The following is a 12,556-nucleotide window of genomic DNA, read 5'->3' as shown; positions in this document are numbered from 1 at the left end:
TAGAACGCGGGTGACACATTAGAATAACTCTATTAGTGCATATTTGGAAAAACTCCTCCAGTTTTAGCCTACCTGCCCTTTATTTTATGTCAAGGAGCTCTAGCACAGGCTAGAACATAGAAAAGGAGATTTAATTTCATACCTTTTAGTACACAGTCCTTTTATTGGTTGACTCCCCACCCACAATAAGTTTAAAAAAAAACAGGGGGCTGATTTAGAGATTGACGGATGGAGTACGGTCTGTCAAGGTGGATTAGGAGATTATATCTGTCATTATATCCAGGGGTACTACCCCTGTCAAATTTAGAGAGGATAGCAAACCTAGTGATGATCGTTGTACCTTTAAAGGAAGGCGGGTCATTTCACGGTATAAAACCATTGGTGGATGGCCGCTCTCGGTTTTAGCTTTTTTTGTTTTTAAAACACAAACTCCAAAAGTGTGAATTTGTTTCTGAAAAACAAAAAATCTTGTGACCCCCCCCACACCCATTTTCTTCCAGGATGTGGAGGTTATTATTATTATACATTTTTGTCCCTCACCGACAGGTTTTTCCTGGAAAGTATGGACAGAAAAATATCCTATCATACTGCCTTCTCTAAATAGAGCGGACGGCATGATGGCTCTCCTTTGAGGGTCCCTACTATGTCGGGCTATCAGAGTAATCTTTCCATCCACGCAGCCGATGGGGACTCCGCCGACAGTACGTTCACAGTCTGCCTAGCTCTAAATGCGTTTAGCAGGCCAAGAGTTTGGTTGACAGGTTACTCCATCACATTGCAACAGAGTGGGAAACATCATTAACATCGCGGACAGTACACCGCGATGCTGTTACATTGCGGTTGTTACAACGACTGCGATGTAACCACCCTATACCATTACAATGCAAGTCTTTACATCGACTTGCGAGAGATGGCGTCCTAACATTACAAATAGTGTAGTTTACCATCCCAACACCTTCCCTACTGATAAGTGGACTGGAGTTGGAATAGTAAATTACACTTTTCTAATGTTAGCATGCCATCTAGCGCAAGTCGATGTAAAGACTTGCGTTGTAATGGCATAGCGCTGTAACATCGCAGTCGTTGTAACGACCGCGATGTAACAGCAAGCGTTGTGCTAACACGTGTTGTAACATCATACATTCAACAGAGTACCTTGTTCTCCAGACTGTAAATCAGCCTTATCATTCTAACAACCTCATCATTTAGAAATAAAGATGATATGATTTGTACATTAAAATGAATGTGTATTTGTTTTACTGTTTTAAATGCTTAACTATCTCTTTTTTCTCTGTCTTTTCTTCCTGTCTCTGCTTTTATATCCCTCCCACTTCTACCACTCTTGCTTATTATTTGTGCTTCTTATTTTTTCCTCCTCCCCTCCCTGTATGCTACTCCATCTTTCCATTACTTTTACTCCATCCCTTCTGCTATATCCCATCTCTTTCTCAGGGCTTGCGGGCTTGTGCTACTCTTTCTCTTTTATTTATGAGGAAGAGGGCCCAGCTCTCGAGGACGATGCAAAGATGGAAGGAGAGCCAGACCTGGCGTACAGAGAAGAAGGCACCATTTCGCATTTGATTTTCTCAAAGCCATATAGCACTGAGTTGTTTCACAGGGAGTGGCCTCCCCTCCACATCTTCCCTTCCTGTCCAGCCTTTGTGTGGCAGAAACGTGGAGGTAACTAGCACTGCCAAGGGTGGAGATTATCAGCCAAGGATGAAACAGTGCCCACAAAGGATGCAAGTTGGCGACAGTGCCCTGATACAGGGCCCTGGACATATAGTACTGCTTCGGCCACAATTAGTGACCGAAGATGAAAGTCGCCTCTGCATGGTGACTTGCATGTGATGGATCAACCCACCTCCTCCCTATATCTCCACCCATCATCATATCCTATTGCTGGATCTGCAGACTGCACTTGGCGTCAGCTTTTTTGTCCCCTACCTATTGTTCATAGGAGAACTTCCTCCCCCCTGAAGCAGCAGCAGCCTTCATTAGCCCTTTCATCAATTCTCTTCAGAGATGAAGTCTGTTTCCCACTAATATGCTGCACTTTCTGCTCACCCTCAGAACTTGTGGGCTGAACTCTTCTGTGTGCTCTGGTAAAGCTTTCCCTTGCCTAGTATTCTCAGAGTTTGACCTGAATCGGTGGACACTGCCCATGTGCACAAACATATGGACCTGAGCTTCAGGACTCTCCTCTGTGTTCTCAGAGCTTGACCTGCTAAACTCTCCTATATGCTGTCAGAGCTGGACCAGCCCCGCTGAACTGTCACCTGTGTTCTGGATCTGACATTCTGCATTCTCTCCACATGCACTACATCTAGACCTGACCTACAGGAGGCTTTTACAGTGTTCTGAGCTGGACCTGACCTGCTGAACTCCCTCTGTGTGACTCGCTGTACGCTCCCTTGTGTCAAAGACCTGCCATGGTGGATTATTTTGCTGTAGACCCAGATTATGGACTAAACCAGTGGAGGACCATTCCCAGGTGCCCTTAGTGGATTCCTCCTACTGTGCTGTGAACCTGATCTCCAGGACTATCTCCCATTTTCCCATCCAGTGAACTTTTCCCCACCTGCACACCTCCTCAGAGCTGGAAAGGACTTGCTTGTTTCTTCAACGTATCATCAAAGACAAACCTGGCTCATAGAACTGCAACTCAGAGCATGACTGCCCTACTCAAACATTTCTTTTGTGCCATTAGAGCACTAAAGATCTTCTCGACTCTTTCTTTCTGTGGCCTTAGTGTTGGACCCAGACTGACAACCTCTGCCCCTGTGCCATCAAAGGAGAACCTATCATATTTGACTTTTTTAGTGCCCTGAGTGCATTCTTAATTTTATAGACTATCTTCTACTGCTATTAGAGCATGGATGAACTGATGCACCCGGTTTGTCTGCCCATAAAGCAGAATCGTAACCACTGGATTTTATTCCTGTGCCCTGGGCTTCACCTACTTGAAATGCTTATCGTGTCCTAAAGCTGACCTGACAGACTTCTTCCCGTGTCCCAGACCTGACCTACTTGAAACTGTTTCTCCTAATCTTGACCTACTGGACTTTCCAAAACCATCAGAGCTGGTGCTGACCTGCTAGTTTCTTCCCCTGATTTCTCATTTCCCAAATATAAGTTTGATCTGATGAACTCTTCAAAGCAACTTCTGATCAGCTGCAATGTCCCGGTGCTCTTAGAATTCAACACTCTGTCTTCATATCTGGACTTCCCATTCTGAAATTTCACATTTGGCTCCCAGGATCCACTAAATTGTCTCCTTTCGTCCATAGAGTTTGCTAATGTTAGACTATATTGCAAGTGCCAATACGAATGCAGAAAACAATGGATATGGGTTGGATGGTGGCGTTTGGGACTGGCATCTCCACTATCTGCACACATAGTTTGTAGATTTGAGTGGGAGACAGCGTCCCATGGAATCTACTGTTGATTCATGTTTGTGTATGTGCAGTGTGTGCGCCAGGCAGAGGAAAAAGAATGTGCCAAGGTGGAGAACATAGGGTGGTAAGTCATAGACAAGATGACGTCACAGCAAAGGACAGACAGCCTGCAGATGGAGTAATGAAGCAGTGGCCACCTGGTGACGAGGTGGAGGATCAACAACAATGAGGTGTAGGATATATGGTTTGCAAATGAAGGTGGCCAATGCAGCAGTGATGGTGTTTGTGATACTGAGGTAATGTTTTTGTCATTGGGGTTTGTCTTTATGTGGCAATGTTTCAAGTGCTGTCCACCCAGAGCATGGTCGGAGGCAATCCTCTCCTTCTAATTCTTTAGGGTGGGGCGGTACCTGTTCTGCTCTGAAGGAAGTTCATTGAATTTATAATTAGATCATGCCTAGGGCTCTATGATGAGAACCACAGCTCTAGATGCATGAGCTTGGAAGGGGGATCTCTCAAGTGTCTTCAAGAATACTGCTGTCTTTACTCTATAGTGTCTTACTATCATCTAGCTTATGAAGAGTTTTATTCCACCAGCTAGTATGCCTTCTTCAAAGGAGGTAGTTTAATCAGGAAAAGTCACTTTTATGCCACATTCTTTAGGGGAGAGACAATTCTTAAATGTTTTCTCACAGATGAAGCAGTCAAATTACAGGGGAATGCTCTTTTTAAGGACACTCCTCATGCAACAGACTGTCCCATCACCTTTGGAAGTTTATTTTGCTGCACCCTGAGACAGTAAACCAACGTGTCACCTGAAATACTCTCCTTATTGACTTTCATTAGAAATAAATGGACATAGCACCACTATAATCTCTCTACAGCGGTAATAAATTGCTATTTCATTTTGTATCCTTGAGGATTTCCCAATCATCTTTCCATTGATCCTTGAGACTTTCCTCTTTCAGTGTTACCTTGACTTTAGCAACTGTAGATTATTCATACTTTCCTATTGTGCATATTCTAAATTTTGCCAATTGTGCATGAAAACTCAATCAGTGAATCTGCATTTTAGTTCCCTGGGAGTTTTTTAATTGTGAATCTTTGAGATAGAATTTGTTCTTGAGATTTTTCTCATTATTCATGCATTATTTTCTACTCATTGGGAATTCATGAGTCTTCTGATCATATATCTTTATCAGTTTCTAAATCATGTGTCCTCTTACTCATCCTGTACCATTTTGCCTTTCCACATTGGGTGCCCTTGAGGAGTTATTCAAATAAATCAGTTGTGTGTTCATTAGACTTCCTTGTTTGTGTGCCCTTCCTTCTACAATACCCTTGAGACATTTCTTTTTCTGCCTCCTTGAGTCTTTCACTGTTGTGTGCAATTGAATCCACATTGTGCACCCAAAAGTCTTTTCACATGCTGTGCCTGACACTGTTATCATTGTTTGTAATTGTCTCTTTCCTCAATGTGGGCCTCCTAAGAATGTCCTCATCATGATTCTTTTAAACTTTCTTCATTCTCTGTCTTTGAGAATTTCCTAATATGCATTGTTGAGACTTTTCTCAAAGAACAAGAACCCCCACCTTCCTCCATGAATGCCGCTAACCATCAGCAGAATAGAACCCAACAATGTAAATACATTTTACTAAAAAAGTACTGTCTTTCATATTATTGCAAACTGCGCCCAAATCAATATTACAAGTTCGTACAAACCACACCAAAGCGTCAATTTTCCATTAGACACACATATACTATATCACCAAATCAAAGTAGAGAGCGAGGACTAGATAAGCTAGTCGGGATCCACAGGATTATATGTAAAAATCAAATAGGACTAGCTATGTTTACAGGGGGGAAGGGGACTCAAAGAAGTACGCAAGCTGGCAAACCTGTTGGTTTGTTCATGAAGCCCTCACCCACCAACCTGGTTGGTGGCATGCTTCATCATCGGGCCCACCACAGTGACAACAAATGTGTCCCGGGTGTGCTACGACGCCAGATTACTGCGGAGCTGGTATGTTCGCTGAGTGTGCAGTGTGATAAGTGAGAAAGTGAAGTTAAAAGCTATACAGTGGGTCCCAGTACCCGAGGCACCGCAGAAGGACGATAGGTCCAAGGAGGATCTAGACCGGGAATTCCGGTCTCTTTCTCTGCCAGGTGACCCAAGGAAGCTTTTGACAGCAAATTGCCTGTTAAAGCTAGAGGGAATCCCCCTCTTACATATAATCGCACCTTAGAGAGTGCGACACTTAAACCAACAACACAATCACTATAATTTAGTTTTTATTTAACTTGCACCTTATACACATACTCACTTGGTCCTGAGGAAAGCTAGTTTTAAATTAAAAAAGGCCTGGCTGAAACACGTAGACCACACAGAACGCAGGAGGTCTTAACTCGCACTCCAACGCGTCTAACTGCCTTTTTATTGCTAACAGGGGCCCAGTTATTAAAACTTATTTATTTACCCTCGGGTACTGGGACCCACTGTATAGCTTTTAACTTCACTTTCTCACTCATCACACTGCACACTCAGGGAACATACCAGCTCCGCAGTAATCTGGCTTCGTAGCACACCCGGGACACATTCGGTGTCACTGTGGTGGGCCCGATGATGCAGCATGCCACCAACCAGGTTGGTGGGTGAGGGCTTCATGAACAAACCAACAGGTTTGCCAGCTTGCGTACTTCTTTGAGTCCCCTTTCCCCCTGTAAACATAGCTAGTCCTATTTGATTCTTACACATATACTATAAGCTGCATGAACAACTCATAATCTTCAACCACTACCTGTGTATGGTGTAGGAGGAATACGCTGTCCAATGATGGGGGGCAATACCAGCCCTCATTAACACCTGTGTAGATGGTGACACTGTCCTATCCTTACTAAGGCAGGCATGGATCATTCGCCTACCGCAAAATAAATTACACTGGATGCAAATCACTGGTACATGACTCTTACATCACCAGTCTCCTTAGGAAAAATAGAAGAGTTCCTTGAGAAGAACCAGAGTCACTTGAACTACCATGAGAGCCATGATTGATTATGGGAGTACCAACTATTATAGCCTAAACAAAGCATATTCAACAAGTACAGAACACCTGACAAACAGTAGCTAGAGAGGTCATAAAGAACACTGTGTTCTCTCATCCCGTGCTTCTGTTGAAGAAAGTGCACTGATGAAAACCCATGTAATAATTACATTCAAAAGTGGAGCAGTGTTCCACACGATCCTATGTGACTACCTGCCCAAGAAGCTTAAGCAAAAGAGAGGGAGATCCCGCCCACATACAGGCTAAGGTCTGCAACTCATCACTTAGTTAAAAACAGCAATACAAGAAAATAGCCATGGAAGGGTGGAAGTTTACAACAGTGCACCACAGCATATAACATTGTCTTACACTATGCATGGGGTAATATTCATTCTTTCTGAATTCAGAAATAAACAAATGTGCATCTTTTACAAGAACAATAACACCATGCAAGCAAAGGTTTTGGCATTATTTTAATCGCCAACATCATTCTTTGACTCGAATATGAAGCACCTGCTCAAGCAACTACAGACAAATAATAAACAAATGAAGTCCACAAGCAATAGAACTAGTCTTGCAGAAATGATGGCACAAAGAATACAACTGCTTTCCCATCTGCACCTAAAAGCAACAACCACTTGGTTACCCCAGAATACCTGAAAGATGTGAACTTAAGAGTGTCCTCAACGTATTTGTCCAGCGCTTTTTCATTATGTGTCATTTAAAAGCTCAATGTGTGTCTTTCAAACGTTGCTTAAGGTGAGCGCCTAAGACATTTCTTACTGTATGTCCTTGTGACTTTACTACTCATCCTGACTCTAACTCTTGGTGAGATTCGATGGTCTTTGTCATGTATTGTTAAGCACTGGCTCATTTGGATCCAGTGTGACATTCGTACTGTGGGCTCTTGTGATTTTCCTCAATCTGTGCTCTTTGAACTTCCCAGTTGTGGGTCTTTGAGACTTTCCTATTTGTGGCACCTTGACATGTTCCTTATACTTATAGGAGGATCTAAAAAAGTTTCTCAATGTGTTTTTTTGTAATCCCCCCTTCTGAAATGTTGAACCTTTCGCGATAGTCTGTCTGTTTCTTTCCACTCAATGTGATATTGAGGCTTTTCTGACTCTTCATCCTTGACAATTTCCTCATTGTGCATCGTTGAGATTTCATTCGTCCTGCAGCTGAAACGTTCCTCATCATCTGATCCTGAGGCTTTCATTATTTTGTGTCTTTATTTATTGTCAAACGTTCTTGAGTATTTACCCATGTGTGTGTGCCATGCTCCTTCTCCAACTGTGGTCACTGAGCAGTTCACAGGTGAGTGCCTGTTGTTTACTCAGCTCTTCCAGGGACTTGTTTACTGCACTGTAGTGTGGATGCCAAGTATTCCTATTGGTTCTTGGCTCTCTTAGAGACAGAGTGGTTGAACCCATTCAAACTACATGCATTCTCCATGCATACCACACGTAGGCAGAATCACTCACACCAAAGATTTTGCCAAGTGTCTTGGTAGAATCCTATTGAAATCAAAACAGGGGGTTGGAGGGTCTAAGGAAATTTAAAGACCTGCCTAGGTTCAAGTCCCCTTGCACATTAATAAAATAAAAAAGAACCCAGGAGTCTAGAGTCACAACAATTCTATGCTCTCTAAGGACTGTATTTCTCAATTCTGTCTATATAGTACAAAAATGGATAGTATAACAGTCCTTTTTAGTTGTGTACACACCAACGCATAAGACGACTAGCAACGGTAGGTGAGACCCAATATCCAGATAATGGATTACCATCAAAGTTCTTGTTAGTGATCTAATTTTATCATCTGGCCATCCACAGTACAGGGCCGGAACGTCTCTAGATCCCCCAAACCTCAGATCCAGTTCGGGGCAACGAAGGAAAGAACGTGGCCTCCCTTACTCTGAGCTTGGTCCAGGTGAGGTGAGGTGACTTCCCCTATCAAGAAGGGTGATTGGTACACAAGCTGACATGGAGGACTAAAAGAATTTATATCTTTTGTAATGTCACTGTTCTGTTAGTTCATAAATAAGAGCACATTCTCACTTGCAGTAGCAATAATATATAATAACAGAGGCCCTGATGAAAGCATAGGGAGTGAATCCCGGTTGAGGCAGAAACATGTTGGCCCCTTAACAGTCATTTGTTTATACTGTGATGTTGCACTGTTCTGGTTTTTAATAGAAAGAGAATTACAGACATTAAAGTTTTCTTATTGTAATTCCTCTATTCTTTTTAATATCACTTCTTCACATCTTCACATTCTGCACTGCACGTTTTCCATTTAGTGATCCCACGCATGGTCGACAATTGACTGTGGGTCTGACCCCAGTCCTACCAGACGGCACTGGAATTAGTCTCAAATGATCTAGAGACGTTCCGGCCCTGTACTGTGGATGGCCAGATGATAAAATTAGATCACTAACAAGAACTTTGATGGTAATCCATTATCTGGATCTTGGGTCTCACCTACCGTTGCTAGTGGTCTTTTGTGTTGGTGTGTACACAACTAATAAGGACTGTTATACTATCAGTTTTTGTACTATATAGACAGAATTGAGAAATACAGTCCTTAGAGAGCATAAAATTGTTGTGACTCTAGACCCCTGGGTTCTTTTGTATTTTTTTTATTGGTAGAATCCTACACACAAGATGCAGGCAAAACGCAAAAATGCCTACATGCCATCACTTTGACCAGTTTTTTACTGTCACCAATGGTCAGTCTCACCTAGCCTAGTGAGGAGCAGTCAGCATCCTCCACATTAGATTCACCGAAGTCCAGCAGTGACTTGCTCTCTACCTGTGTAGCAATCCAAAACACACTGGGAGCATCTCCCAGTGAACCCGAGAAGCGATGCGGAAGGGGTATATATAATACAATGACATCCAGAATGACCATGGTGGAGGCAGAATTTCACAACTGACTGTCCTTGAAGGTCATTTGTTCTAACACTGATTCTACATAATGCATTGCATATTGTTTTCTTATGGTACATCCAGTCATTCCTCATCATAGGTCTGTGAGACGTTTCTCATTGTATATTCTTGTCTCTTTCATATCTCAGCTCATTGATATTTCTTTCATCCTGAATCCCTGACGCCTTCTCGGGATGTATCCTGCAGACATGCGAATTGTATCTCATTGACATTATCCTAATTGAACATCCTGTACACCTACTGCATTGTGCAGCTTTAGTATTCTTTCATTATGGGTCCTTAAAGAGTCACTGGTGTTCTTGAGCCCATCCCTAATATCCTTCTTGAAACTGTGCTGAGAATTGTACGAGCTTCAGCCTTTCGTCTCATTTGTCATCCAGCATTTTTTAGTTGTGCATCCTAGAAACCTTTTTCCTTATGTCAACCAAACTTTCATGATGTCACCTCCTCAAGACTCTAATTTAATAACCAGCATTGACACTTCACTTTTTTTTTACTTCTCCAAGACTTTACATACCGGCATTCATTAACATATATACTTGAGGCAGTGGCCCAGTGCTTCTTCAGTGTTTCCTTCGTGTTTGTCCGTGTGAAATTTGGGGGTTTTAAAGTGACTCTTTCCTCACCGAATGCCCTTGACAACTTCCTTATGTTAGGCATTTGTGACTTTCCAAATGGGGTTTAGTTTATTTATATTGTTTGACATTGAATCTGTCATAATGCATATTTGACACATTCCTGGTTCTGAACCCGAGACCTTGAGTCGTGAAACGTTCTTGATCACGTGCCAAGAAGGTTTCTGCCCCATTAGACCCTGGATTTGTCATTGCACACCTGATTGTTGTTCCCCTCAGACACCAAACTATGGGATATTCCTCAACCTCCCCACTTAATCCGCTTAAGCGCAGAGATACTCATTCGGGAGTCGATTCTAGAGCTATACAAACAAATTAATTAATTAATTAATGATTCAGTTTGGTCCTAGAATCAAGTCCATTGGCTAAATAACATGTGTTTGTATCCTAGAGAGAGCTCCTGATTCTTTGAATTTTAATGAGATAATCCTAGTGAGGGAGTGCTACAAGGTTACCAGCACAGAGGCCAGGGAGGGTAAGCAATTTGGTTTGTTAAGAGAGCTTATTTGCCTGATAGTAGATGAGCAGTGAGGTTCTTTGTGATGGATGGGAACCTGTTTAGGAAGTGGGTATGTCTTCACCAGTGCGGCTGATGAGGATTCCTGAGCTAGTCGGGCAAAGTTAATTGAACCCCTGCACACATTTACAGATCACCCTAGGATAAGCAGAGTGGTGATCTGTCCTTCCTGACAAAAAGTCTATGTAGCTGATGATTTTGTTGAAATCCGGGTTGGACTCTTGCTTGGCATAGTCTTAATGTACCCCAATAGGGTCAGGTGACCCGGTTCTCTACATATGCCCAACTTCCACCTATTTATTGACAAGGAAGCTGGTCTCCAGAAGATCCCACGGTTACAGTCCAAAAAGTTACTTTGTGCACCAATCAAAGAAAGCTGGTTGAGGTTGAATCACAGAGGGTCGCCCTTTTCTTTGTGCCCCTTCCCTTTGCGAGCCTCTTTCTGTGACCTTGAGAGAAGGCCAACAATGTCCAAGACCACCAGAGTGTGCATGGACCCTCAGCATGCTCTGCCCCCTGATGAGACTGAAGAAATCCTCCGGCAGCTGGAAACCAACAGTGTGAAAGTGGACAGCCTGTCGTCTGATGAAAACTGAACAAAATAACCATTTGAAAAGTATTTTTGAGCCAAATGCACGTTGGTATCCATTTGGAACATGTGTCTGTACTTTGTGTGTAAGAAAAGTTCATCTCTGAAAATGCCACCCTAAGCCATAAAAAGAAAAGAAAAAATAATAACAAAAAAATAACTGAAAAGAGGATTTGAGTATTTTCTTTCGTAACATTTTTGCAATACATTGGAATAAAGCTGCTGCTAATGTTACTTCAATAAAACCCTGATTACAGTGCAATGCTTCCTCGCCTGGTGTTATGAATAACCTTGTTTACTTCCTTGTCTTTATTTACTGGAAACTTCTTTTTGGATCTGCTGCAGTTCAGCGATGTGGTCCCTTCTGTCCTCCTGCGATCAGATGGTCCACAGAGTTGTGCTCTCCTCTGCCTTCTGATCGTTCCCCTCTCCACTCCCCTTCCCTCCCCCTTCCCCTCCCCTTCCCCTTCCTCACCCCCTCCCTTGCCACCTCCACCTCCCCCTCTCCGTCTCCCTCTCCATCTCCTCACCTTCCTCTCCCCTCCTCTCCTCTCCTCTCCTCTCCTCTCCTCTCCTCTCCTCTGCCCTCCTTTCTCTCCTCTCCTACTCTCTTCCCCTTGTACCATATGGACTGATAATGTGATACCCAGTGCATACATCAATCAATCAATCAATCAATACATTTATAAAGCGCGCTACTCACCTGTGTGGGTCTTAAGGCGCTGAAGTGGGGGGGTGGGTACTGCCACTGCTTGAAGAGCCAGGTCTTGAGGTGTTTCCTGAAGGTGAGGTGGTCCTGGGTCATTCGTAGGTGGGCGGGGAGGGAGTTCCACGTCTTGGCTGCCAGGCAGGAGAGTGATCTTCCTCCGGTGGTGGTTCTGCGGATCCGTGGGACGGTGGCGAGGGCGAGCCTGGCGGAGCGGAGTTTGCGGGTTGGAGTGTTAAACGTGAGGCAGTTGTTGAGGTATTCTGGGCCTATTTCGTGGAGTGCTTTGTGTGCGTGGGTGAGGAGCCTGAGCGTGATCCTTTTGCTGACGGGGAGCCAGTGTAGGTCTCTCAGGTCGGCTGATATGTGGCTGTGGCGAGGAATGTCGAGGATGAGTCGTGCCGATGTGTTCTGTATGCGCTGGAGTCTTTTCTTAAGTTTGACTGTGGTTCCTGCGTATAGGGCGTTCCCGTAGTCTAGTCGGCTGGTGACGACGGCCTGGATGACCGTCTTTCTAGGGATCCACCGGAAGATCTTACGGAGCATGCGCAGGGTGTTGAAACATGAGGATGAGATGGCGTTGACTTGCTTGGTCTTCGTGAGAGAGTAGTCCAGGATGAATCCCAGGTTGCGTGCGTGGTCAGTGGGTGTCAGTGCGGTGCCCAGTGCTGTGGGCCACCAGGAGTCGTCCCAGGCGGATGGGGATGGTCCGAGGATGAG

At 43.8% G+C, this 12,556-nt stretch overlaps 1 protein-coding gene across 1 annotated transcript in view; it reads left to right on the top strand.

Annotated features, from left to right (window-relative positions):
* Positions 1–5,302, top strand: part of SYT3 (synaptotagmin 3) — a 320,686-nt gene extending 315,384 nt beyond the window's left edge. The window contains exon 11 of the mRNA XM_086930105.1: positions 1,453–5,302. The gene's annotated coding sequence lies outside the window, so the exon portion shown is untranslated. The remainder of the gene's footprint in view (positions 1–1,452) is intronic.
* The last annotated feature ends 7,254 nt before the right edge of the window (positions 5,303–12,556 follow it).

The sequence above is a fragment of the Lissotriton vulgaris genome, chromosome 7, assembly GCF_964263255.1.
Source record: "Lissotriton vulgaris chromosome 7, aLisVul1.2, whole genome shotgun sequence".
Taxonomy (NCBI): domain Eukaryota; kingdom Metazoa; phylum Chordata; class Amphibia; order Caudata; family Salamandridae; genus Lissotriton; species Lissotriton vulgaris.
Note: the sequence above shows the minus strand (reverse complement) of the source record. Positions and strands in the feature narration are given on the sequence as shown.